We start from the raw sequence: 26,715 nt of genomic DNA, 5'->3' as shown, positions 1-26,715 counted from the left end.
TTGCTCTGCGGGCTACACACTCAAACTGAAGTTACCTAAGATGCAATTAATGCACAATTCAAAGTTTCGTCTTCGCCCTGCATGGACTGAACACTCGTAAAATCTGTCAAGTTAATACTCCACTCACTTGGGTGGTTTTAAGTACCTTAACAACTCAACTACTGTTTATAAGGCGTATTTCCACCTCCACTGTAGTAATAAATACACACAATTCTGTACCTTTGTGCTTGAACACGGAGCAAAGTTAAGACACGTCTGACCCCCACAAGACTCTTGATGATGACTGACTCGTGAGAAGTCACTACTCGGGGGATGTTGGCGCACAAAATCGGCGTAGGAACACTAATTCTTGCCACTAAAAATCCCAACCAAAGGAATGCTGGGTAGCTCCAAAATAAAGTTGCTAAAAACATAAAATGCCTTGTACACACAAATTGCATCAATTCTTGTTACTGCCATGATGCATCATGACTCTAAAATTGTTCGTAATTTCTTTTACAATACAGTAGGCGTTAGTTGGACTATATCTTCTGCCGCGCTGATAAACCACTCTCCACGCTGGCAAGGGGTTCCCACTGCCGCTGATAACAAACACCTGGATACACAATATTACAATCCATTTGCCACAAACCAATAAGTTAGTTCAGAATTACTATAATAATTACTGACATCTCCTCTTAATATAATCTTCCTTAAATACTGACAGGGATTAATTACAAGCCACATATCATTTGGTCGCGCTAATTTTGACATTATTTAAATGCAGCAATCTGATTGGAGCGCATACTCCGATGTTCATCTGTATAGACGAGTTCATTCCAGAATGAGGGGATTCGGGTATCTAGAACCATGATTCTCCATCTCAGTCACTCCTGCCAGTACTTTTCCACTCTAACTACGCAGTTCCAAAAGATGATGTAATAACAGGTGTCCCAATAATTTATTTTTAGCAGAGAGAGAAGCGTGGCTTCTTATCAAGGCTTCATTCTCACGAGCTAGCTACCATTAATTTCCAATGCTGTCCCTTTGTTTAAGAACGCTGGCTATTACTATTTATTAACAAATACAATTATTAAAATGTTGCCAATCAGACTCATCCGATGGGTGCAGTACAGCCCCAACATTTGACTGGTGTGAATATGGCAAACAACGGAAAACCATCTTTAGAGCTGCCAACACTGGGGTTCGTACCCACTATCTCCCGCATGTTAGCTCACAGCTGCGCGCCCCTAACCGCACGGCCAACTCGTCCGGTAAGATGTATCTTACCCTCCCTAAGTTGTATTAGTGCTTACTTTTGTGTCACCCGTCTTTATAGAGTAATTCTACAATTGAAATGGCGTATGGCTTTTAGTGCCAGGAGTGTCGGACGATATGTTCGGCTCGCCAGGAGCAGGTCTTTTTGATTTGACACCCTTCGGTGACCTGAGCGTCGTGATGAGGATGGAATGATAATGAAGACGACACATACACCCAGCCTCCATGCCACAGAAATTAACCAATGATGGTTAAATTTCCCGACCCTGCCTGTAATCGAACCCAGGACCCTTGTGACCAAAGGCCAGCACGCTAACCATTTAGCCACGGAGACGGGTATCCTACAATTACAACATACATTTTGAATTAATTAAATGAATGAATGGCTACATTAATTGGAGAAAATGACTTCATGATTGAATTGTATTCGTGCAGTCTGCATGTATGAATGAATACTCTTCTCGCCGAGTCACGGATAGCCACTAACTGGAGAGAGAGCATTCATTAATGAGTGTGTGAATGAATGAATGAATGAATGAATGAATGAATGAGATGAACAGAATACATGCTCTGTCAAAGAAATAAACTGTATAAAATATTATAAAATTTTAGAAAATACTTGTCATTTTAAAGTCAATATATGAAAAGTGTTCAGTGTTTTGCACACTGTATATCGTGGGCTTACAAGCACGACACATGATGTCAACTATCTTACTTGTGAAAAGAACAGCTTAAATATTTCATACTTTCATTGTCAATGTCTGTTTCCGGAATATTTCTATTTAAAGTTTACTAATGGATATTTTAGAGTATCTAGAAGAGCGCTGCGTAGCTGAAATTGTATTAAAATGTTTTACGTGAATTAACTTCCTTTCTTGAGACTTAGCAAGAACATGCGAATTAAACAATTTCAGTGAACAAACTGACGTCGTACTACTTAACGGATATCAACAGTGAACAGAGCGGAAGGAATCATACAGAGCAATGTGAAAATGTCAAAAACTTTAAAACTGATTTAATGGGATTTATACGATTGATAATCCTTTTGGTTTTTGTCCTTTCAAAGAAATAAGCTATAGGAATTCTTTATGTTTCACGACGACTTCGCAATAGTAAACAAATACAGTCTGTATCAGCACAAATTCAAATTTTTAGAATCATCTTTTGGAAACGAAATTCCATCAAAAATGATTAATAGGTACATCTACAATTAGATTTCAAACTATTAATCGTTTTACTGATGATGTATTTTAGTTTCCGAAAACCAGTTGTAATAAATTTGAATTTGTACTGATACAGATTGTATTTTTTAATAATGTATTCTGAATCATGCCTTTGCTGACAGGGTGTAGTGTTTACAGTGCACTATGTCTTCTGGTATGGGCTAGAATAAATTTGTTACTCTCATTGACCTGTCTCAGTCTCGTCCTTGGCTTTGACAATATGAAAGTGACCGAAGTATGAGCAATTGTAGTAATACCGTACATTATGCAGCCAGTCCCTTTTATGAATGGTGTGATTATATCGCTCATAGGATCGGTTGGTGCATGCATTAAAGTGGGCTTGGCAGACTGATATGTAATAGCAACTTCTGGCTGAGTGAGGAAAGCAACGGGAAATTACCTCACTCCTCATTTCACTAGTATGCCTTTTCAGTGACACCTAGGCTATCTATGACAGCTGTTGTTGGAGATGTAGAGGATCAAACCAGCCTTCGGGCTGAATACCCAACATACATACATTGTGAATCATCAACATTGTGTTAAACACGCATTTATCATTTTTATTCATCATAAAATTCATCATTGTAATGTTAGAACAGTTGTAGTCGTGGACGGACGAGTTTCTTTTCTGAGCGCGTGGAGAAGTCTTTGCAAGACGCGAAGAATTACTTATTTACTTCTTTGACACAGCAAAACACGAAAAGATTATCATCTCTATTAACCCTAGAAGTACCAAACGTGGTGCTTGAGACGCAATGTAATATCATTAAAATGCCAACGTCGCAAGAGCGACGCATAGTGCAAGCATTCCTTAATGAGATATTACATCTTTCACAGGCGCATTCATTTCGAGCGTCAAACTGAAGACAAAAGGTAAAGTCTCCATAGCTCAGGCTCAGTCAAACACAGGGCAGGTAGAAAGCCAACTTTTCTTCCCAACTTGCCCCTGAAGTCTCAGTTGCTGTGAAATATTTTAAAAACACTTAGGGATGGTCGAGTTAAAAACCTAATGTTCCTGTTGAAGCCATTATATTTTATTTCTGCAAGAACAGCATCACTTGGGGATAAACTTGGTATCAAGTTCACATGAATATATTGAGTATAATTACCCTGCCAAGTGATAAACTAAACATCTCTCTGGTATTTCTAATTCGGGCATGTGACTTCCCCAATCTTGACACTGTGGGTTCGATTCCTGAATTTAGATCTTTCGTTACGATAAATTGCTGCGTACTGCAGACCTATGAGGCCTGGCAGGAAGAACGACTCTCCAACGATGACTCCGAGTAGCGCTTGGTGATCGACGAAACTGTGTGCAGCTCGGAATTTTAGTTCCCTTGTGCTTTTCTTCCCGTATTTACACAGGGTGAACTATACTTGTTTGAAGCTTAAAATAAATCTTGCGTGTTTTGTGTGCAGTAGGTTTTAAAATATATATTTTTAATTAATGGTTAACATGAAAATCTGAATAACAAAAATGAATTTATGTAAGCATGTAATATATAGTAATATATAGTTTTCTGAGTAAAATGGTCTACTGTATGTGAAACGTTTCTCTTTATAAAAGTGATTTAACATGATTTTAAAATCTCCGTGCAATCCCTCAGTAAATGTCCTGGAATTTAGGGAAAAACTCTTGGCACTTGGAGTGTTAATATGTACCATGTAGATATCGCTCTAAAAATTAACGTGTTTTGCTTGGAAACCCACGATATATAAGGCTGTGCAATTAACTAATGACGGCACTACCCCCCTTCAGTCTTAGGAAATGTCCATGACCATGAATGCTCTGAAAAAAAGAAGCTTTTAGTGTTGATTTTATCTGGACTGTTCAAAGTTTACACTTCACTCCAGCTGATTAGCATGAAAAATGACATGAAAGATTAACCATTATTCCTGTATTAGCGGCTCCTAGTGAGTTCATAGGCAAGATGAAAGTAAATACACTCTTTTACAAACTTTTTAAGCAGAAATAGCAACACCCAGCTGTCAACGATAATGTTTAGCAAGCAAGTAAATTTCCCTTTGCACATACCAACTCTGCGCATTTAAGGGATTGAAGCTCTGTCCCAGCTAGGGCCCGGATTCCAATGTGGTTTGATTACATATTCCATTCCTTTCCTTGTAGACAACTGAAAATTAAAAATGTCGACGAATTGTGGTTCTGGTATGGTTATACCTATGTTTCATTTTACATGTTCTTACTAATATTACATATTATATGAAGAACGTAACATTTTTGTACATATCTAGGCAATTATTAAAACAATTGTGTCAGTTCGTTTAATTTACAGGCTATAGTAAAATAATTGGCGAATTTCATCTCATATAGGATATATTTCAATTCCTAAAGTTGACTTTCAAATTCCTTTAAAACTGTGAAGTACAGTAGGTCTGAGTGTCTCAGCTACATACAGTACAACCGCGCTAATCCTTTGTAAGACTCTGGGATGGCCGGGATTGGTCAGAGTTTCTAACAGACTCCATGTAGTCTTGTTTGCAAGATTATTAGTGGCGAACAAGAAGATCCCCCGGAATATATTTTACCCAGTTAGCTTTATCTTTTAAAATATGCCTCTTTGTTTTCCTGCAATGTTGAACGGTCCTTCTCAGCCTACAAAAGAATTTTATCGGATCAACACCAAAACATCACAATGGAAAACACGGAGAAGTACTTGGTGACACACTGCGCATCACGATAACAAAAGTTACTGTACTATTTGTGTTAGGCCTACTTAATAGGGGTTTAAAGGCAGCTTCTATATTAAGTTTATTTAGTAACATTTATTTGTTTCATTTTCATGGCACGAGGACTACAAGAAATTAGCTATAACAATACATTGTGTAACATACTCCGCGATTTACAGTCCATAACATTATTTTTAAATATTTTAATATTTTAACTAGCAAATGTACCCGTGCTTCGCTACGGTATTCTATATTGTATACGGATATTTAAGTAAATTACAGTACATGCAGTGAATAAGATCTTTTTTTTAAATTCCATATCTCTGAGCGTTATCCGAGAAACAACATAGGAAGGTCCACATACGTTGCTTCTAATTTAACGAGCGAGTTGCGAAGTTGTGACGTTAACGGCAGGTCCACTTTCCTACTGCCATTCGCAGTCGATCTGGGAATTTTCATTATAATGGCGGGCCCCATTGTCTGCTGCGCGGTCACAGTATATTTGGGGAGTTTTCGTTGGAATGAGAGGCCCCATTTCCTACTACCAGACACATAACAATCGAGGAAGTTTTATTATAATGGCAGGCACCTTCCCTACAACCAGTGAAAATTGAGTTGTGCTGTTATCAATATAATGACAGACCCTTTTTCCTAATGCCAGTCAGCTTACTGCCACTCACACCGAGCTGGTGAGTTTCCATTATAATAGAAGGCCACTATGCCTAACGTCAAACACATTTTAGATGGGTAAATTTGCTTATAATGGCGAGCACCCTAGCCTACTACCAAACACAATCGGGTAAAGGAATTTTGAAAAATATTGCATGTTCCCTAGCCTTCTGGCAGTCAAATGGAGAAGGAAAATATCCATTACAATGGTACACAGTATTTGGAGAAAGACCCCATTCATACTGCCAGTTAAAGTCGATGTGGGGGCACTGACTAGAATAGCAGACTCCCCCCTGCTGAAAGTCATTATAGATTTGTAAAGTATTAATTACAAAGGCCGCACACCCTTTCTGGATCACTACAAATCGACTTCAATGAATAAATATAGATCGACATACGAAAGTATGTGCATTTTTACATTCATTTGAAGATTAACTGCTCTAAAAGGTACATGATATCGACAAAAGGATTGTAGGCCTACGATAAAACGCCATGTATAACGGTCTAAATGGCTGGTCCTATGATATGTTCTCGTATCTTATCTATTTATGGGTAAGATTAAATTAGAAATTTTGAATAAGGTGAAAATTGGGTAAGGTTTTCTCACAGTGAATTACTTTTCGGACACATACGTGACTGCTACAAACATAGAATTTATCGTAGGTTATGATCGTAGGTTATGGATCTTCATTTCCGTGTTGAAATGAAAGAAAAGGTTGATTGTGACAAGACCACTCGACAAGCGTATGCCAAGTTGTGCAAACATACAACGATATTTTACTCAGATCCAAGAATATTAAAGTGCCAAGTATTTCGCATTGGTGTGTAAACTTTCAATCAATTAATTTCAACTGCGTTAATGCATTAGTTTCCAGTAGACAGGAGCAGGACCAGCAATTCTATTCTGTGTGCCACGAACACATGACAATTTTTGAAACCAAAAACCAGAACTTTAAATACCAAGTAGTTTATCTTTGACATTCAATGTATATTTATTTCACTAGTTTAGTCAGGGGAAGCAGGACAGTTAACCCATAAAAGTTCTTGTAACGCCAATATTTCATATCGTTATAAGTGTTTTCATTTGAACGAGTGTGTTATCAAACAATACAAGTGTTCCCAGTGTTCCGTGTACATGAACGCGCGACAGTTTAGACTAAATCTATGTCTTTATACATTTTGCTTCATGGTGGGTATTTCATCCAATCTTTTTCAGACAGAAACAGGACCGTCAAATCCAAGAATGCTCTTAGAGAGCCAAGTTTTCGACACCATTATAAGTGTCCTTATTGTGTTTTGTATATATTTTGAATCCAGTACATGTAATTCCAGTGTTCCGTGTTCTATGAACACATGACTGTTAGAGCCAGAACTGGGAACTTTCTAAGCTCCAAGTTCTCCTTGCCAAGTGTATGTTGCATTTCAAGGTAATATCTATCAACTCAATGATATATTTCCATGCAACCACCTATAGGTGCATGGATTTTTCATTATGATGATTGTTAACAGTTTCGCCTTAACTTAATTTTCACCAAGAACTGGTGATGACGCCATGGGAGTCGAAACCGGTCTTCTTATAATAGAATAAATTGTTGCAATGTGTTGAATGGTGGAACATGCCTCAAACTCTATATTAACATAGAATTTGGTACACATAAAGCTGCTGCGAGGGCCGAGGTTCACGCAGAAGATGATCCTATCTTTCGGATAAGTGAACCAAACTACCAATTATCCAGAAATAGAGCCAAATTTAACGTATAAGGGATAGAGATACGACAAAAAGTCATAGGACCAAAGTTGTAGATCACTCCAAATTGAACTGAGAATGTGCCATCCGTTTTCTGATACGACTTACCGTTGGGCACCAAATCCCGTCTGCACCGTCTTTAAAATTGCCTCCATATTTCGATATTTTTTGGGGTAAGAATAAACATTTTAAACATCTCGTAATGTTTCCGTCGGTTACATGCCAAAAGCTATAATTTTGCTAAATTTCAATTTTCTAGCTCGTCTGGCAGATTATGCCGTCATCTTGATATGGGGGAGGGGACTAAAAATTAGGACTTTCAGGAAACTTTTAAGCCCATGATACCTATAGGTTATCGTTTAGGAAAAATATTTCTGACTGCGTTCTTACGCTGAGCCCCAAATTTGAGAATCCCAGCGAGGCCCCTCAGAGTATTTTGAAAATTTTCTATTTTTCTAGGTATCCTGAAGTCATCAGCTCCTCTGATACCAAGTTTTAAGTTTCTAGGATGCCTGGAAGTGTCTCATTAATTCACGTCTATTTTAATTTTCATACCTTAACTTATATATACAGTACAGTATATTACGTATATAGATCATTCCAAACTGATTTCCATTTATTAATAAAGGTTATATTTAACTCCCTTCCCTAGGGGTTCTAGGGGCGTCTTTCCCCCACAGTATATTTTCCAGATAGAAGGTAATATTTGTACGCCTCCCACCCCAACGCGGGCCAAACTTGTACTTTAACAATAACCTGGGTGACAGTACTCATCTCAGGAACTCCGAAAAGTATGGTTTCGACATTATTTTTGATTATTTTCATATATCACTAACACCTCGCCCCCATCCCAAAGGCGGCTGAGTTTGGACTTAAAAAATTTGGGAATGTCACTATTCACCTCAGCGACCGAGAAATCCATAGATTCGTCACTATTTTAGATTATTTTTATTCACTTCCCCTCAGAGCCCCCACTCCAAAGGGGACTGCAGTTGGACTTTAAAAATTTTCGGAGTGTTTTTATTAATCTCAGCGGCCCCGAAATCAATGGATTTGACGCTATTATCGATTATTTTTATATACCACTCCCCCCTTGCCACCAGCCCGATGAGGGCTGAACTTCGACATCAAAAAATTTCGGAGTGTCAGTATTCATTTCAGCGAGCCCGAAAAGTATGGATTCGAAACTACTTTCGATGATTTTAAGATCTCACACCCCTCGCCCCCCCTCCCGCCCTTAAGTGTTCCTGAGCTGTCTTACCCCCCACGTGGTTTGTCCCCAGATACTAAAAATCTGGAGTGTACAATTCACCTCGGCGACCCCGAAAACTATGTATTCGACGCTATTTTCGTTTAATTTTATATATCAATCCCCCCTCGGCTCCCACCCCAAAGGGGGCTGAACTTGAACTTAAAAAAATATCCGGAGTGTCACTATTCATTTCAGCGACCCCGAAAAGTACGGATTTTCGACACTATTTGCATTAATTTGTATATATCAGCCCACTCGCTCCCCGCCCCTAAGGGTTCCTGGGCTGTCTTTACCCCCACGTGGTTTGTCACATGATAATAAAAATGCGGAGTGTACAATTCACCTCGGCGACCCCGAAAACTATGTATTCAAATCTATTTTTGTTTAATTTTATATATTACTCCCCCCTCGCCCCCCACCTAAAAGGGAACTGAACTTTGACTTTTAAAAAATCGGGAGTGTCACTATTCATCTCAGCGACCCCGAAAACTGTGGTTTCGACACTTTTTCCGATTATTTTTATACCTTGCCCCCTCCGACCCCCTACCCCTATGAGAGCTACGGATGGCTTACCCCCACAGTGCTCGTCTCCAGATAGTAAGTCATAAGTGTAGCAAGTTTGGTTTTAATTGCTCCAGTGGTTTAGGGGGAGATGTGTCATTTACACCCATACATACATCCATTTTTATATATAGTAAGATTGTGTCTTTGATTTGATTATTTAATACTCTCAGAATTAGAAAACTGTAGACCATGTAAATTACCTAAAGAAACACCAAGGACTTTGCCATAAAATATGGAGATTTTAAAACAATGTCATTGTCTCGTATCGTAACCATAAGTGAATATTACATATTTTGTGAATATTACATATTTAAATACATATTTCAGGAATATTTACTACATAATTATGTACATACTTCGTCCGGCCCCACGGTGTAGGGGGAAACGCGTCCACCTGTCACCCGGCGGCCCCGGCTTCGATTGCCGGCCGGGTCAGGGGTTTTTAATTGTAATGATTAATATCCCTGGCCTGGGGACTAGGTGTTTGTGACGTCCTTAATGTTCCTTTCCTCACACACAACACTCCACACTACCGCCATTCCAATAACACGCAGGTCCATACAGAATGATGCCAGTAGATGCAAAAGATCCACATGGGTCGACGCCCCAAACAAATAACATTTTTTTTTTAATTGTACATATATCGCACTTTGATATTACACAAAATACGAGCCCTAGACCAACCTTTCATCTTCCTGCAAAGAGCGTGGTGAATTTGCTCTCTGGTAGAAGCCTACTTTATAAGGAGCCTTTACGGACTCTTCAACTTAAAGACGTTTGTAGTAACCGCGAGGTTTCAGCTATTTCTACCATTTCCTCTTCTAACTTGCAATACATTTCTTATTTTTATCTATGCAATACGATCAGGGGTGTCGATACAGGGGGTGCTATGGTGCTCGAGCACCTCCAAAAAATTTTGATGGGGGTGCCCAGCAAACCCCCCACCCCTACCCCATGCCCGAAACAGTGAGAAGAAAGATTGAAAAACGAGAAAAAAGGGGAACTTTCTGTCATAGTTCTTAATCCTAGCAATACCAAGGTATTTTTCTCCCTACAATACCAATGAGGGCTGAGGAGCCAACTAAGTAACTTTTGTCAGAAGTGACTTGGTTTTACAATTTGCTTTTACGAGGCACCGACACAAATACGTCTTATGGAGACGATGGGATAGGAGAGGGATAGGAGTGAGAAGGAAGCGGCAGTGACCTCAATAAATTAAGATACAGCAATCACAAGTGAGTTATATGGATATTTTATTTTATTAATTAGATCTGATTCATCCAGAACTTCAGAAAAGGTAATTGATTCCAGAGGTAGCTAAGTTTGCTTCAGATCGCTTTAACTGTACTCGTTTTTACATGTATTTTAGAACGTTATTTTTCCTCCTTGAGAAGATTTGAAACTCACCTGCGCAGTACCACGACGCAACGAAAATTTAATGACAATGCAATCACGCATGTTCATAATAGAAAAACAAAAAATAAATTGAACTTCGAAACTGTGGCGAACATTTTCATCAAACGATCGACCGTTCGTAGGAACACTCTCTATGAGTGAGAATTAGAAATTCCACAAATATAAAACATTTTTATTAAAAACTTTCAGTTATTATTATTATACTACTAACAAACGCCAAACTTCAGGCAATTTGCTTTTTTGAAACTCAGTTTGATATCCTTCTACGAAAAAACTAGACTGTTACAATCTTTTACCCCAAGATTTTTGAGACACAGTTTGTATTTCTTTAGCTTCCATCCTTTTTAACTCACATGTATTTAAAATGTGAAATTTCTTACTTTTTCATGACTAAATCACACCTATACCTTTAATGTAGATGTTATGTCGATTATATGTGGATTTACGTCAACTTCTGTTTATACTCATTTATTACTGTTGAAAAATTACCTAACAAAACAATAGTTTGTTTTCCATCAAGTATTGCTCATCATAAACACGTTAGTATGCATTTTGGGGAGGGTTAAATTTCGGCATTTTTCGGGGCTTTGCCCCTTTTTGGACTAGATGTTATAAGTTGATTTACGTCGCACCGACGCACATAGGTTTTCTGTCCACGATATGATAGTAAAGGGCTAGGAGTGGAAAGGAAGCGATCGTGGCCTTACTTAAGATACAGCCCCTGCATGTTTCTTATGTGAAAATGGAAAACCACGGAAAACCATTTTCAGGGCTGCCGACAGTGAGGTTCGAACCCACTACCTCCCGAATGCAAGCTGATAACTTCGTGATCCGAACTGTGCTGCCACTTGCTCGGTTGAACTGTGAGTTAGAGCACCCCCGACTAATGTTCAATACCTGACGCCTCTGAATACGATCACCGTTGGTTAACCAATGTTCTCGTCAGACACTGAGACCTGAAGGATCTATAGATCAGCTGCATTGTGAAGTTATACTTCCCATTCGTCATTCTTTCTGTTTATGGTTTATTTTCTCAAAATTGTTTACTGTTGGTTATAGGCTCAAAGTTTCTTACATCTCACATTGAGAACAAAATGATTAACTCGATCTGTAATCTATGTGCATGTAAATAATCCAATGGTGTGTGGATTAGGGAGCTGCCCGGTCGAGGTAATAACGGAATGTTCCGTTCACTCGTAAGGACGTGGGCTCGTCTTCACTTGTTCGTAAATATTAGAGAGGTCACAAGGAGCGGTGATTTTTAAAAGTAGGAAAGATCACAGTATGAAGATAAAGTTAGAATTCAAGAGAACAAATTGGGAGAAATATTGTTTTATAGTAAGGGGAGTTAGGGATTGGAATAATTTACCGAGGTGGATGTTCAATCAATTTCCAAATTCTTTGCAGTCATTTAAGAAAAAGCTAGAAAAACAACAGATAGGGAATCTGCCACCTGGGCGACTGCCCTAAATGCCGATCAATGTTGATTGGTCGGTTTCTCTGTGTTCACCAGGCTTTCACTAAGCTATCCAAGAGGCCGTGGTCACAATCTCTTTACATGAGGTTAAGGCTTTCTTTTTTCTATGTCTATGTGTGGTCTATGTCGGTTCAAACTAAAAAAAAAGGGAAAAGTGGACAGCGAATGTCGTATCTTTAATGCTAAGGGGTCAAATAAATATTGCGTTATAGAGAAAGAGGGCAAACCAATATATGTGATCTGTAATGAGCTTATTACTGCACTCCATCGTTGCTGTAAATTAAAGCATGGTTAAATCTTCGATAAATTTAATGGACAGGTGCTTGAACATAAATTCGAAAAATTAAAACATGGGATTTGTTCTCAGTAAAACATTTTTAAGAAATGTGTTCAAGAAAGTGAAACTGTTACCAGAGTAAATGAACAAATTGTTGGAGAAATCGCCAAGAGAGGCAAGGCATTCACCTACGGTGACTACGTAATTGTGTCTTAATTGCGACTGAGGAACTGTTTACTGACAAAATCGAACAGTGTAAAGCAATTAGCCGTACAGCAAACACAGTGCCACGTCGTGCTGAAGACATTGCCTGTAATTTTTTAACTCGGTTAACAGAAAATGCTTCATATTTGAGTGTTTCTCAATAGCCCTGGACGAGTCGACAGTGATGTCGTTGATACGGCTCGTTCTTTCCTTTTATAGATATGTTAGGGAAGTGTTCGAAGTTACTGAAGAACTGACAGATCTGATTAGCTTGCATGGCACAACAGTGAATATTAGAACTTTCCTTTTTCTAGGCTCAAATGCATTACAATACAGCGGGAAAAATATATGTGGCAAAAATGCAAGTTTCTTTAGAAGACTAAATGTAAAATGAGATGGCAATGGTGTTAAAAAATACATGGCAATACTCTGTATCCTTCATCAGAAAGCCCTCTGTGGAAGTTGGTGGGCTTGTGCTGGGTGATGCATCCCGTGATTTCTGTAGCAAATGTCATAAGATCTCATGGACTCAGACATCGGCTGTTCAAGTCTTTTCTACAAGATTTAGAATCTCTGTCCTCTTGTCTCCCATACCAAACAGTAGTTATGTGGTTGAACCATGACAAAATAATTTCAATCTTTTCTTTTCTTTGCGGTTACAGATTTAAATATTACTAAATGAGAAAAATAATCCTTCGAACTTCCTGTCTGAGAGGGAATGGCTGTGGAAACTAGGTTTCTTGGCTGATGTTGCTCTCCATTTGGATGAACTGAATTAAAAATTTCAGGAAGAGTTCGATGTTATCTGTGACCTTCCAAAGAAAAGTTTTGCTCACTTAGTAAGTTGCCAGTCACTGATTGGTTGAACGTGATTCATAGTTTACACTCTTGTATGCAATGAAAATCATTTTTTGGGACCAGACTTAGATGATCATTCCTTGAATCGCAGAATTTTTAACAATCTTTTTTCTGATAAAATTGAAGATGTTCAATCACCATTGCAAATGGAACTCATTGATCGGAAAGCTGATGGCACCATGAAGGACAAATTCAAAGACGTAGGCCTTGTACAGTTTCACAAATATCTTCCAGAAAAATCTTCCCCAAGATTGAAGATTTTGCAAAAGTTTCTTATCTATTTTTCGGAGTACCTGTAGGTGCGAACAACCCTTCTTTCTCTCTGTTGACGTTCTTAAAACCAAATTACAGAGGAAACTTGAGTAACCAATATCTCCAAGATTTTTTCAAGGTACTAAATGAGGGACAGTGTTTCAAAAATTCTGGATTTAAAAAGCAAGTGTCATATCTCTCACTAAAATATACTATAGTTTCTGACTGTACAATTAAAATATATACTCTTTAGAGTCTTCTATCTATATCTATTCTATACTAATCTCTTTTTTTTCTTTCTTGCGAACCGGCCAAACTTAGGACCACGCCAATACCACTTCACTTCCTTCTAATCATCCCTTCTTCCTTCCTCTTTCTCCACAGTGCCTTCATTCTTTCAGAATGTTGCGCTCTTCTCCCTTCAGTCCATCTTCCCCCTCTGCGCTCTTTCTTTACTTCAACCAGAACTTTTATGTTGGAAAGTCTTTTCCTGAATTGGTCTCTATCACGACATTCTTCATCTGCAATTCCTAACCTCTTGAGTTCTTCCTTCATCTGCTTGGCATATCCCCCCTGGCTCTTCAAGTAGTATATTTTATTAAAAATTTGTTTATTTAACCTTGTTGGATCCATTCTGACCATGTGTCCATAGAATCGCAACCGTCTTTTCCTTATTGTTGTTTCCAGGTCTTCTGTTAATTTGTATACCTCCTTATTTGAGCGTAATCTGTAGTTTCCCTCTACCACCCTTGGGCCGTAAATCCTCCTCAATATTCTCCTTTCAATCTTTAGTAGTTTTTCCAGGTTCGTTAGTGTTGCTGTTTCCACCCCATACAGAATCACTGGTTTTACCACAGCATCATAATGTCTTAGTTTCGCATTGATGGAGAGATTCTTTTTGTTGTAAATGGCTTTGGTGGCAATGTTTAGCCTTTCCAACTTAAGTCTTCTATTTTCCATGGCCTCTTTATCCATCCCGTTGCTGCTGATAATTTCTCCCAGGTATTTAAACTGCTTTGTGACCTTCACTTCGCCATATTTCGTCTTCATTGTTCTCTTCACATAATTCCTGTCCGTGCTCATCATCTCTGTTTTCGTGAAGGAGATTTTTAAACCTGTTTTCTCGGCTATCTCCTGTAGTTCATTTATCTGTGTTATTGCTTCCTGTTCTGTCTCAGCGAAGAGTGCCAAATCATCAGCAAAGGCCAAACACTTGGGTTTGACATGTTTATTTTTACTACCTATTATAGCACCTGAGTCATTATGTTTCCACAGTGTTTTCATGACTTTATCTAGAACCACGTTGAAGAGTGTTGGGGATAAGCTGTCACCCTGTCTCAGACCTGTTTTTATCTGGAAGGGTTTGCTGATCTCTCCTCGAAATTTTACTTTGGATATGGTGTTTGTTAGTGTTAACCTAAGTAAGTTGAGTGTTTTTTGATCGATACCATATTCTCTCAAAATTTCCATCAATGTGTCTCTATCTATTGAATCGTATGCTTTTTGAAAATCAACGAAAGAGATGAAGATGTTCTTTGGCCGCGCATTGTAATATTTGATTATCATTTTTAGACTTAGGATATGGTCCTGACAAGAGCGCCCTCTCCTGAAGCCACCCTGATATTCTCCCAACTTGTGGTCAATTTGCGGTGTCAGTCTGTTCAATAGGAGTTTAGAAAAAATCTTATACGTGACAGATAAAAGTGATATTCCTCGGTAGTTGTTGACGTCTGTTTTCGGTCCCTTTTTATGTAGTGGGTGTATTAATGCCACGAGCCAGTCTTCTGGTATTTTCTCATCTCTCCAAATATTCCGGAACAGTTCTGTCACTTCAGTGATAAAGGCGTCATTGGCTATCTTCCACAGTTCTGCTATTACTCCATCTTCACCAGATGCTTTGTTGTTCTTTGTTGTTGTTATTCTATACTAATATTATAAAGAGAAAAAAATATTTGTTTGTAACGAATAGGCTCAAAAACTACTGAAACGATTTTAAAAATTACTTCACCTGTAGAAAGCTACATTGCCAGTGAATAACATGGGCTATATTTTCAAAACAATTTGAGATGGGGCACGGGGGGGGGGAGATATAAAAATAATAAGCTAATATAGGCAAACTATCGAATTGGTCGTATAAGGACGAGACAAAGCTCAATTTAATCCTCTTGACGCGAAGAAGAAAACTCGGCAAGTCCTACGGGCCCTAAAACCAACCGTTACGGAGATATTGGCACCACACTAACCCTGCTCTAGGAATCGGATAAAGTAATGAACTGCCGTAACCATGGCAACGTCAGCTCCAGGATTCTAGAGCAGCTAAATTATGCATGTACGTTTGGGCATAGCTGCCAAACAAAATTGATACACATATGACGTACTATTTGGAAGAAATAAACTGTTGTGTAAGACGCTCATAGAATTCCTTTCGGAGGGGATGGAAAGGGAGTGAAGTATAAAAATAATAGTCCCGGAGATCTCCGTAGTACAGCGACCAGCGGTTGCCAACGGGCCTCCATTTTTACGTACTGGGTTAGGTTTTAGCATTTTGCGGAGTCTGTACTTACAGTTTAAACTATTTTCTATCAAATTATGGGGTAGTAGTATCACTGATGTTATTAGTGCCGATATTTTGGTCCACTTTTACGATCATTGTAATCATGAAAACAACCTATATACTGTACACAATTGTCAAGATTGTGCGCCCATGACTTGAAAAAGTTTCTGAACATTTATACTCAGATTCATTATATGATGTGCGACATTAGTGACAAGCCCTGAGATTTATAATTCTTGATAATTATAGTAGTTTCTTTTATGCATCCCATATTTCCTTGATCATTTGTAATAGTTACGAAATGTCAGATCGAACAAATATATTCAATAATACACTGACTGACAGAGCAAATGCAACACCAAGAAGGAGTGGTTCGAAAGGGATGAAAGTTGGGGAAAAAACAGAGACGGCACGGACGAATAATTGATGTTTATTTCAAACCGATATGCAGGTTACACAATGCGCACGGCATCGACTCAGTAGGATGTAGGACCACCGCGAGCGGCGATGCACGCAGAAACACGTCGAGGTACAGAGTCAATAAGAGTGCGGATGGTGTCCTGAGGGATGGTTCTCCATTCTCTGTCAACCATTTGCCACAGTTGGTCGTCCGTACGAGGCTGGGGCAGAGTTTGCAAACGGCGTCCAATGAGATCCCACACGTGTTCGATTGGTGAGAGATCCGGAGAGTACGCTGGCCACGGAAGCATCTGTACACCTCGTAGAGCCTGTTGGGAGATGCGAGCAATGTGTGGGCGGGCATTATCCTGCTGAAACAGAGCATTGGGCAGCCCCTGAAGGTACGGGAGTGCCACCGGCCGCAGCACATGCTGCACGTAGCGGTGGGCATTTAACGTGCCTTGAATACGCACTAGAGGTGACGTGGAATCATACGCAATAGCGCCCCAAACCATGATGCCGCGTTGTCTAGCGGTAGGGCGCTCCACAGTTACTGCCGGATTTGACCTTTCTCCACGCCGACGCCACACTCGTCTGCGGTGACTATCACTGACAGAACAGAAGCGTGACTCATCGGAGAACACGACGTTCCGCCATTCCCTCATCCAAGTCGCTCTAGCCCGGCACCATGCCAGGCGTGCACGTCTATGCTGTGGAGTCAATGGTAGTCTTCTGAGCGGACGCCGGGAGTGCAGACCTCCTTCAACCAATCGACGGGAAATTGTTCTGGTCGATATTGGAACAGCCAGGGTGTCTTGCACATGCTGAAGAATGGCGGTTGACGTGGCGTGCGGGGCTGCCACCGCTTGGCGGCGGATGCGCCGATCCTCGCGTGCTGACGTCACTCGGGCTGCGCCTGGACCCCTCGCACGTGCCACATGTCCCTGCGCCAACTATCTTCGCCACAGGCGCTGCACCGTGGACACATCCCTATGGGTATCGGCTGCGATTTGACGAAGCGACCAACCTGCCCTTCTCAGCCCGATCACCATACCCCTCGTAAAGTCGTCTGTCTGCTGGAAATGCCTCCGTTGACGGCGGCCTGGCATTCTTAGCTATACACGTGTCCTGTGGCACACGACAACACGTTCTACAATGACTGTCGGCTGAAAAATCACGGTACGAAGTGGGCCATTCGCCAACGCCGTGTCCCATTTATCGTTCGCTACGTGCGCAGCACAGCGGCGCATTTCACATCATGAGCATACCTCAGTGACGTCAGTCTACCCTGCAATTGGCATAAAGTTCTGACCACTCCTTCTTGGTGTTGCATTTGCTCTGTCAGTCAGTGTATTTATATTTGTGGTACTATCTAGCGGAAGTATACTTACACTAAGGGAAGAGAGCAGGTATATCTAGGTGGGAATGAAGGAAAAACATGGTAGCAAAAGATCTTAGAGGTCGACGATAATTAGGAACTAATATTTAGAGGCCCCCGTGAAGAAAAGAAGAAGAAGATACACTATAATTCCAAACATGACAAATAATTTCTACGTACTTAAGTAAATACACCAGTGATATAAATATCTAATGAAGTCTGTCACACCGATATTATGAGTAACTAAAGCCAGTTTCTGATAACCCGTACGAAGAACGGGTACTTCTGCTAGTTCCTAATAAAACGTCTTGATCCTGCCCTCACTCAGACTCAAAGCTTGAAATGTGGCACACAGGATCCAATGATTTGGAGACCAGCTCTCCTGGACTATAGGCATACGTTCCTAATCGAAATCGAAAGTGTTCACCTCAGTTAGTTCTGGGAGAATGATTACCTCGGATCCAGCAGGGGCATTTTAATCGCCTTGACAAAGAATATTGCAAAGTATTCGAAACGTCGACAAACTGTGCGAAATGTACAGAAAACAACAACACGGCTTATCCCGGAAGAAGAACCAAGTAACTCTGCATACATGTGCAGAATGTGAAAGCTGGCGGATCGGAACACCACAATTCGTGAATTGGCCAACGATACATGGCTGGCTCCTTCGACTGTGCTGCAAATCCTGAAGAAGCGGCTGGGAATCCGGAAAATCGCCTCGAAATGGGTTCCACATGATTTGAACGAACATCAAAAATGGCTGCGTTATGATGCAGCTCGTACACATTTGGGGCGCTATGAACGCGAAGATTAGGTCTTCTTAAGACGGATAATCACTATTGACGTGACTTGGGCCAGCGCTTATGAATTGCAGCTGAAACGCCAATCATATGGTGTCATCACTGGTCAGCGCGAAAAGTAACAGTCGGCCCGCAAAAACAAGACAGGCCTGCACAACTGGGCTGTCCCCGGGCAACAGCTATGGGCAACACAGGACCAGATTTTCACTGATTTTTTAATAGTGGCAACTATTTTTTAATTTAGATACAGATCATACTTACAATCGTTGTTGTTGTGTAACAATCGTTCCCTGCGATGTGCAAACCGTTGGAGTCGTTTTATAGGCCTTCGAACAGTTAGCACAGGGCCTCTCAAACGCCCAAAATCTCACGCGTGCAAACTAAGGCGCAGAGTTCCTGTGCACAGAGCTTCGGTCCCACTCGGCTCGGACCAACGCTTCGTCTCTGGGCTACTCGACTAAGCTCGGCTCAACTCGGCTCGGATTTGGAGCACTATGGAGCAAGTGAGGAAGAGAGAGACAGGCGTAAGGAAAGAGAGAGACAGCGCTATTGCTCCACATCGAGGAGTGGGGGTCTGCACTCTGGTCAACCAAGCGAAGTCATCTTTTGCACCGTGCACAGTGCAATGCACTGGTGCATGCACCTTGAAAGGCCCTGTATAGCAGATGCTATACAGGAAACACTGGATACAGCCTTCGCGCCGTAAATGGATGACAGTCTCCTTCCTGTGCATGCAGTGAAACTGTATTCATAACGTATGTTAGCAACACGAGCTGCAACATAATAATAATAAAAATAATAATAATAATCTAGGGATGTTATGTTTGTGAATTAGAATAATGGATTGTTAAGTCATAAGTGACAATATATTGAGGTCGAAATCAGTGAAGAACTCACGTGAACGTTACTTTGAACATTATGAAAAATGGTAAACATATACAGTATTGAAACAAGTTTGGTTGGTCAGTTACAGTGCAAACGAATAAATTAAACGCGAAACGATACCCAGGTTCAGTACTGACGTAATTATCACATTTCTTCGGGACAGCTTTGAGGTGTCTAGCATAGTTGGACATAAATATGCCATATGGTTGGGGTGTCATCTGAAAATTTGATAAGGCCACGGCCGCTTCCTTCCCGTTCCTATGCCTTTCCTACCCGTCCTCGCCATAATACGTATCTGTGTCGATGCGACGTAAAGCAAATAGCGTCCAGGTTAGTGTACGTAAAGGGAATCCTAGCCAGCTTCTCAGGTGCATGAATATATGTTATTTTACGTGGGATCAAAGAAATTAGCCTAAATTGCTTAGGATTTTCAGATGATCTGGTACTGAAGCTCGAAATCAAATCACAAGTCTTCAAACTATTGCTGGAAAAATAGGATTAACAATTTCATTTGAAAAAACTAAAATAATGGCAATAGATCCCCTTTTAATAAGCAGTGTTCTGATATGTGGGAAAGAAATATAAATTGTAAAACAATTTAAATACCTTGCGGAAACTATAACATACAATTTAAATGAAAAAATGTATTGGACAAAGAGAACGAATAAATTATCCAGAGCCCAGAAAGTAACCAGAAATACATACAACAAGAAATGTTTGTCAATAAATACAAAATTGAAACATATAAGATTGTAGTCCAACCTGAAATAACTTATGGAAGTGAAACATTATTTAAACCAAAGCAAAAGAATAACATAAACATAACTTTTAAAACAGAAAGAAGAATAGTAAGAACATGCATTAATAAGAAGTACAAAAAAGGAGAATGGCGTATCAACCCAAATGCAGCAGTATATCAGGAAATAGAACGAATAACGGATTTCATAAGAAAGAATATCATTCTTTGGTCATTTGTTTAGAACACCTCAAGACAGGTTAATGCGTAGAATTTTGGAAAAAGCTTTGGAATTAAAAACAAACTGTCTGGACAAAAGAAATAAAAGAAGACATGAAAGAATTAGACATAACAGTGGAGAATTTAAAGAATAAATTAAAGTAAATAAATTGAAGAATAGTAAAATTAGATTCCTACCAAAATGAGCTAAAAGAGAAACAACTTAAATGGTATTTTTAGAAGAAGAACGAAAGCGAAGATCAGATAGAATGAAGAAATACTGGATGAACAGAAAAGAAAAAAACATAAAACATCATAGAAGACCGGACGGAAATTGACTACAGTGGTCCAATGCGGCCGTAAAAACACAGTAATATTTTTTTTAATGAGTGACACGATGTTACCTAGCAACCGTGCTGGTTGTGATGTACTGTGCTGATGGATGACCATGACTGAGGGACATGTCAAAGAGTACAGATGGTCGATGTGATCTTGCAGACTGTGACGTGAATTATTGATGGATGACTATGACTGAGAAACATATAGAAGGCTCTTATCAAAGAGGCCTCATTTCACTATAATCTAGAGAATTGACTGTTGAACTCGTGATAGGCCCTGATGCACTGAATGCACTTGTCGACTCATAATTCCCTACAGAGGTCTCTCGGAAACGATTTGCTGGATGCAAATAAATTAATCGTTGTCATTTTGATTTTCAGTTATTAAAAGACGTATTTATGATCATTTGATTTTTCCAAGCGGAAAGTAGACACCATTTTTTGTTGGATGAGTACTTCAATATCTGGAGTCAGGTATTGCGCTCTGGTTAGCCTGTGACAGTTCTTTAGGTGAACGTCCGATTGAAATAATGAGTCTGGCTTTTCGTAACTTCATTCTAGAGAACAGCTGTTCACACGGGTACGTACTGTTTTACCCATCATACGGAAGATTCAGTGTGCAAGATGTATGAGACAGGAGAAGTCCCATCCGATTTTCGGATTCCCAAGAAAGCCGGTGCTGACAGTTGTGAAAACTACCGCACCATTAGTTTAGTATCTCATGCCTGAAAAATTTTAACACGCATTATTTACAGAAGAATGGAAAAACAAGTTGGAGCTGAGTTGGGAGAAGATCAATTTGGCTTCAGAAGAAATGTAGGAACACGTGAAGCAATCCTGACTTTACGTCTGATCTTAGAGGATCGAATCAAGAAGGACAAGCCCACTACATGGCATTCGTAGATCTAGAAAAGGCATTCGATAATGTTGATTGGACTAAGCTATTTATGATTCTGAAGATGATAGGGATCAGATACCGAGAACGAAGAATTATCTACAACCTATATAAAAATCAGTCTGCAGTGATAAGAATCGAGAGCTTTGAAAAAGAAGCAGCAATCCAGAAAGGAGTGAGGCAAGGCTGCAGTTTGTTCCCTCTCCTTTTCAATGTTTACATAGAACAGGCAGTAAAGGAAATCAAAGAGAAATTTGGAAAGGGAATCACAGTCCAAGGAGAGGAAATCAAAACCTTGAGATTTGCCGATGATATTGTTATTTTATCTGAGACTGCAGAAGATCTCGAGAAGTTGCTGAATGGTATGGATGAAGTCTTGGGTAAGGAGTACAAGATGAAAATAAATAAGTCCAAAACAAAAGTAATGGAGTGCAGTCGAACGAAGGCAGGTGATGTAGAAAATACTAGATTAGGAAATGAAGTCTTAAAGGACGTAGATGAATATTGTTACTTGGGTAGTAAAATAACTAACGATGGCAGAAGTAAGGAGGACATAAAATTCAGACTAGCACAAGCAAGGAAGAGCTTTCTTAAGAAAAGAAATTTGCTCACTTCAAACAGTGATATAGGAATTAGAAATATGTTTTTGAAGACTTTCGTGTGGAGCGTGGCATTGTATGGAAGTGAAACATGGACGATAACTAGCTCAGAAAGAAAGAGAATAGAAGCTTTTGAAATGTGGTGTTACAGAAGAATGTTGAAGGTGAGATGAATAGATCGAATCTCGAATGAAGAGATACTGAATCGAAATGGTGAGAGGAGATCGATTTGGCTGAATTTGACGAGAAGAAGAGATAGAATGATAGGACGCATCTTAAGACATCCAGGACTTGTTCAGTTGGTTTTTGAAGGAAGTGTAGGTGGTAAGAACGGTAGGGATAGACCAAGGTATGAATATGACAAGCAGATTAGAGCAGATGTAGGATGCAATAGTTACGTAGAAATGAAAAGGTTAGCACAGCATAGGGTGGCATAGAGGGCTGCATCAAACCAGTCTATGGGTTGATGACTCAAACACAACAACACACGGAAGATTCTGGCAGACAGCCTATGTAAGCGCGGAAACTTTTCTGTAGAAAAATTTTGGTAGAAATCGTGAAGATTCTCGCACGATAAACAAAGTTTTGCTTGGATTTGCCGTTAACCTTGTGGAGTTGCGGACTTCACTGTACTGTACATTTCGTTCAGTGGTGACTGGAGAGGGAGGGGCTGCCGCAGATGCAAACGTACAGCGAGAAGGAATTGGCCCCAGGCAGCGCGAGGGTCATGTTGATGTTGCCCGCTGTCACCCAGTTGTTCAGGCCTGGTTTACAGTAGGGACTACGGTGGATTGGATGGTCTCAGGGTCTCAGCCTCCTGTGCACAAAGAGGCCCACGTCTCAAAATACTTCCCCTATTCCTCAGTAACTGGTATCTCGTTTCTCAGGATCACTTACTAGACCACTAGCCCATGGGTCACAAATTAGGACGTGTCTACAGGAAATCGCACTATGAACTATATAATAGTAATAATAAATTACTATTATTAACAATAACAATAATTTATGGCGTCAGCTAACGAATGCAGGCATTTTGAAATGACGTCATTTAGATTGCCTGCGTGTCAATTTCTACATTAGTTTTACTTTGTCATATGGTAAACTGTATATACTAAGTATGTTGAGTCCTCAGCCTGAAGGCTGGTTGGAACCTCAACATAATTCCTTTGCATACTACGTTCGCTATATCAACTTATTGTCAATTAGCCACTGTTGTTATTATTATTGTTATTATTTTATTTTGTTTTAATCTTAATAACTTCACTTCCTTGTAATTTGATTTCTTTCTTTCGGCATAATTTCAAATAATTTAAGATTTTTGCTAATGATAAGCATAACTCCTTACTGCAACCAAGTTAATCAATTTCAGTATTTTTATGTAAATTTTGTTTATGATGTTTAAATATGTTCGTCAGATTTCGAACGTCAGATTTTATTTTAATTTTCTCCTTCGTTTTAACTGCAATATTGTTCTATGTATTGCTTTCAGTGTGATGCTACGTTAAGTGGCTCATTTGCTTCAGTGGCAAATTGTAACTGAAGAGTCGCTCTAGGGACATGAGGAGTGAAGTAGCTTCCTGTTGCTTTCCTCAATGAGCCAGAATGTGCTGTTCTATACCAGTCCGCCAAGCCCTCTGAAGTGCACATAGCCTACCAACCGACCTTGTGAGCAGCACTTTCCATATCATTTGTCCCAGGCTTTGGGATGATGTTCCTAGCATTGCTCATGAAATGGCGTATGGCTTTTAGTGCCGGGATTGTCCGAGGACATGTTCGGCTCGCCAGGTGCAGGTCTTTTCGTTTGACACCCGTAGGTGATCTGCACGTCGTGATGAGGATGAAGAGGGCACGTACACCCGGTTACGTGCCAGATGCGACCGTCCCGGATGTGACCAGGCCAATAGCGACCGAGTGGATAGTGCCTCATGCGACCCATCAATCACTTACAATTGATCTGCATTAAGGGCTGTCACCAAGTGGCAGATTGTTTGTAAGTAGCTAACTTGGTCTTTTCTAAAATAAAGGTCTGGCACCGTGGTTAGCAGGTTCGAGTGCCGTTGGTCGAAAGAAAAATATAATAATGTTGCTGACTTGACGTCCCAGTAACTACTTTTATGGTTTAAGGAGACGCCGAGGTGCCGGAATTTAGTCCCGCAGGACTTATTTTACGTGCCAGTAAATCCACCGACACAAAGCTGACGTATTTGACCACGTTCAAATACCACCGGACTGAGCCAGGATCGAACCGGCCAAATTGGGGTCGGAAGACCAGCATCTCAACCGTCTGAGCCACTTAGCCTGGATGAAAAAAAGAAAAGTTCACCATCAGAATGTTGGCCGGCAGGGTAGGAAAGTTGGTGGTAGACAGTTTCTAATCACTAGATTGCACGCCAAAAGCCTGGATTCAAATCCAAACCTTTTCGCAGTGTTCAAATGGAGTGAGGGGATATGATGCTGTTGATGGTGATTCGGCCGTCGGATGGCGACGTAAAGCATTGACCAGACCCCTTGGTATTATTCGAGAGGATTAGGCTACGTGCCGAAACCGGGTTTCATCTCTCTCTACTTCATTATCATAATCTCACATACAGATGCGCAGGCCACCCACGGGTGTCAGGTAGAAAGACCTGCACCAAGCAAGCCGAACATGTCCTCGGACACTCCTGGTACTAATAGGATACGATAAGTAAGTAGGCCTAAGTCGTAAATAATTTCAGAGAATTAGTATCTTTTCTTTTTTTGCTAGTGGCATTACGTTGCACTGACACCGACAGGTCTTAAGGCGAGGATGGGATAGGAAACGGCTAGGAATGGGAAGGAGGCGGCCCTGTTCTTAATTAAAGTACAGCCCCAGCATTTGCCTGGTGTGAAAATGGGAAACAATGGAAAACCATCTTCAGAGCTGCCGACAGTGGGATTCGAACACACTATATCCGGATGCAAGCTCAGGGCCGCGTGCCTCTAACCGCATGGCCAACTCGCCCGGTGGGAAAAGACGTAAACGCATCACCATGTTTCGTGTTGTAAAACGAGTTTCCCCCAGAAGTGTTATGTAAAATAGGGGTAGTAGCTGCTTATAGGACTTATTGAAATGGCATTGCACTTCGTTTAGCTTACTTTATCTTGGGTGATGACACAACTTATCAAATGACAATTTGCTTGTCAACGCCGGTCGCATCCGGCACGGTTACAGATTATGCGGTCGCTAGTGGCACGGTCGCATGCGGCTCGGTCGCATCTGGCACGCCAGCCATATACCCAGCCCCCGTGCCAGCGAAATTAACCGATGATGGTTAAAATTCCAGACCCTGCCGGGAATCGAACCCTGGACCCTGTGACCAAAGCTCAGCACGCTAACCATTTAACACTGCTCATACCTCAGTAACTTTCATATTGTCGAAGCCAAGGATGAGTATAGAACAGCTTATACCTGAGTTTTTATTAATTTTCTAGGGTTGACACCCAGTGCGTCGCAAGAAATCTTTTACATGTCGAGATCGTACGATATGGAGCTCCGAATGGACTATTTCAACATTTTCGCTGCTACTACTACGGGGTTTGAACCCGCGAACTTGCGCTCCAGACACCGATATTGTGCCACTAATCCACAGAGAAGCTAGACTGCAATGTGGAGTAAACCGCGGATATCTTGGGCTAATTAGTTGACTGCTACTGTCTAAACTTGTACGTTTACCAATTCTGACAATTGATATTCATCATTGAAGGTCTTAAGGTCATTTTCTCGTGTATCGTCAATCCTGTGTAAATCGGTTAACGCATTCATTACATGTGAGGAGGATTCCGGCTCGAGTAATGATTTTCTATACTAGAAGTCACATAGATTTATTTATATCTTCACTTTATCCTGTATTTTTTTTATCGGACTAATCAGTAGGATCACTGTTGTCCAATAGGACTTTGTCCATCGTGATGTCTAAAAGTTTTACTTTTGATATGGAAGGTACTTAGCAGTGTTTTCCTCCCATACTATTCCCATGTGACGTGGATGTTCTTTCATTCATGTTCTT

The sequence above is a fragment of the Anabrus simplex genome, chromosome 1 (genome assembly GCF_040414725.1).
Source record: "Anabrus simplex isolate iqAnaSimp1 chromosome 1, ASM4041472v1, whole genome shotgun sequence".
Taxonomy (NCBI): domain Eukaryota; kingdom Metazoa; phylum Arthropoda; class Insecta; order Orthoptera; family Tettigoniidae; genus Anabrus; species Anabrus simplex.
The sequence above is the reverse complement of the archived record's forward strand: the minus strand, read 5'-3'. Positions refer to the sequence as shown.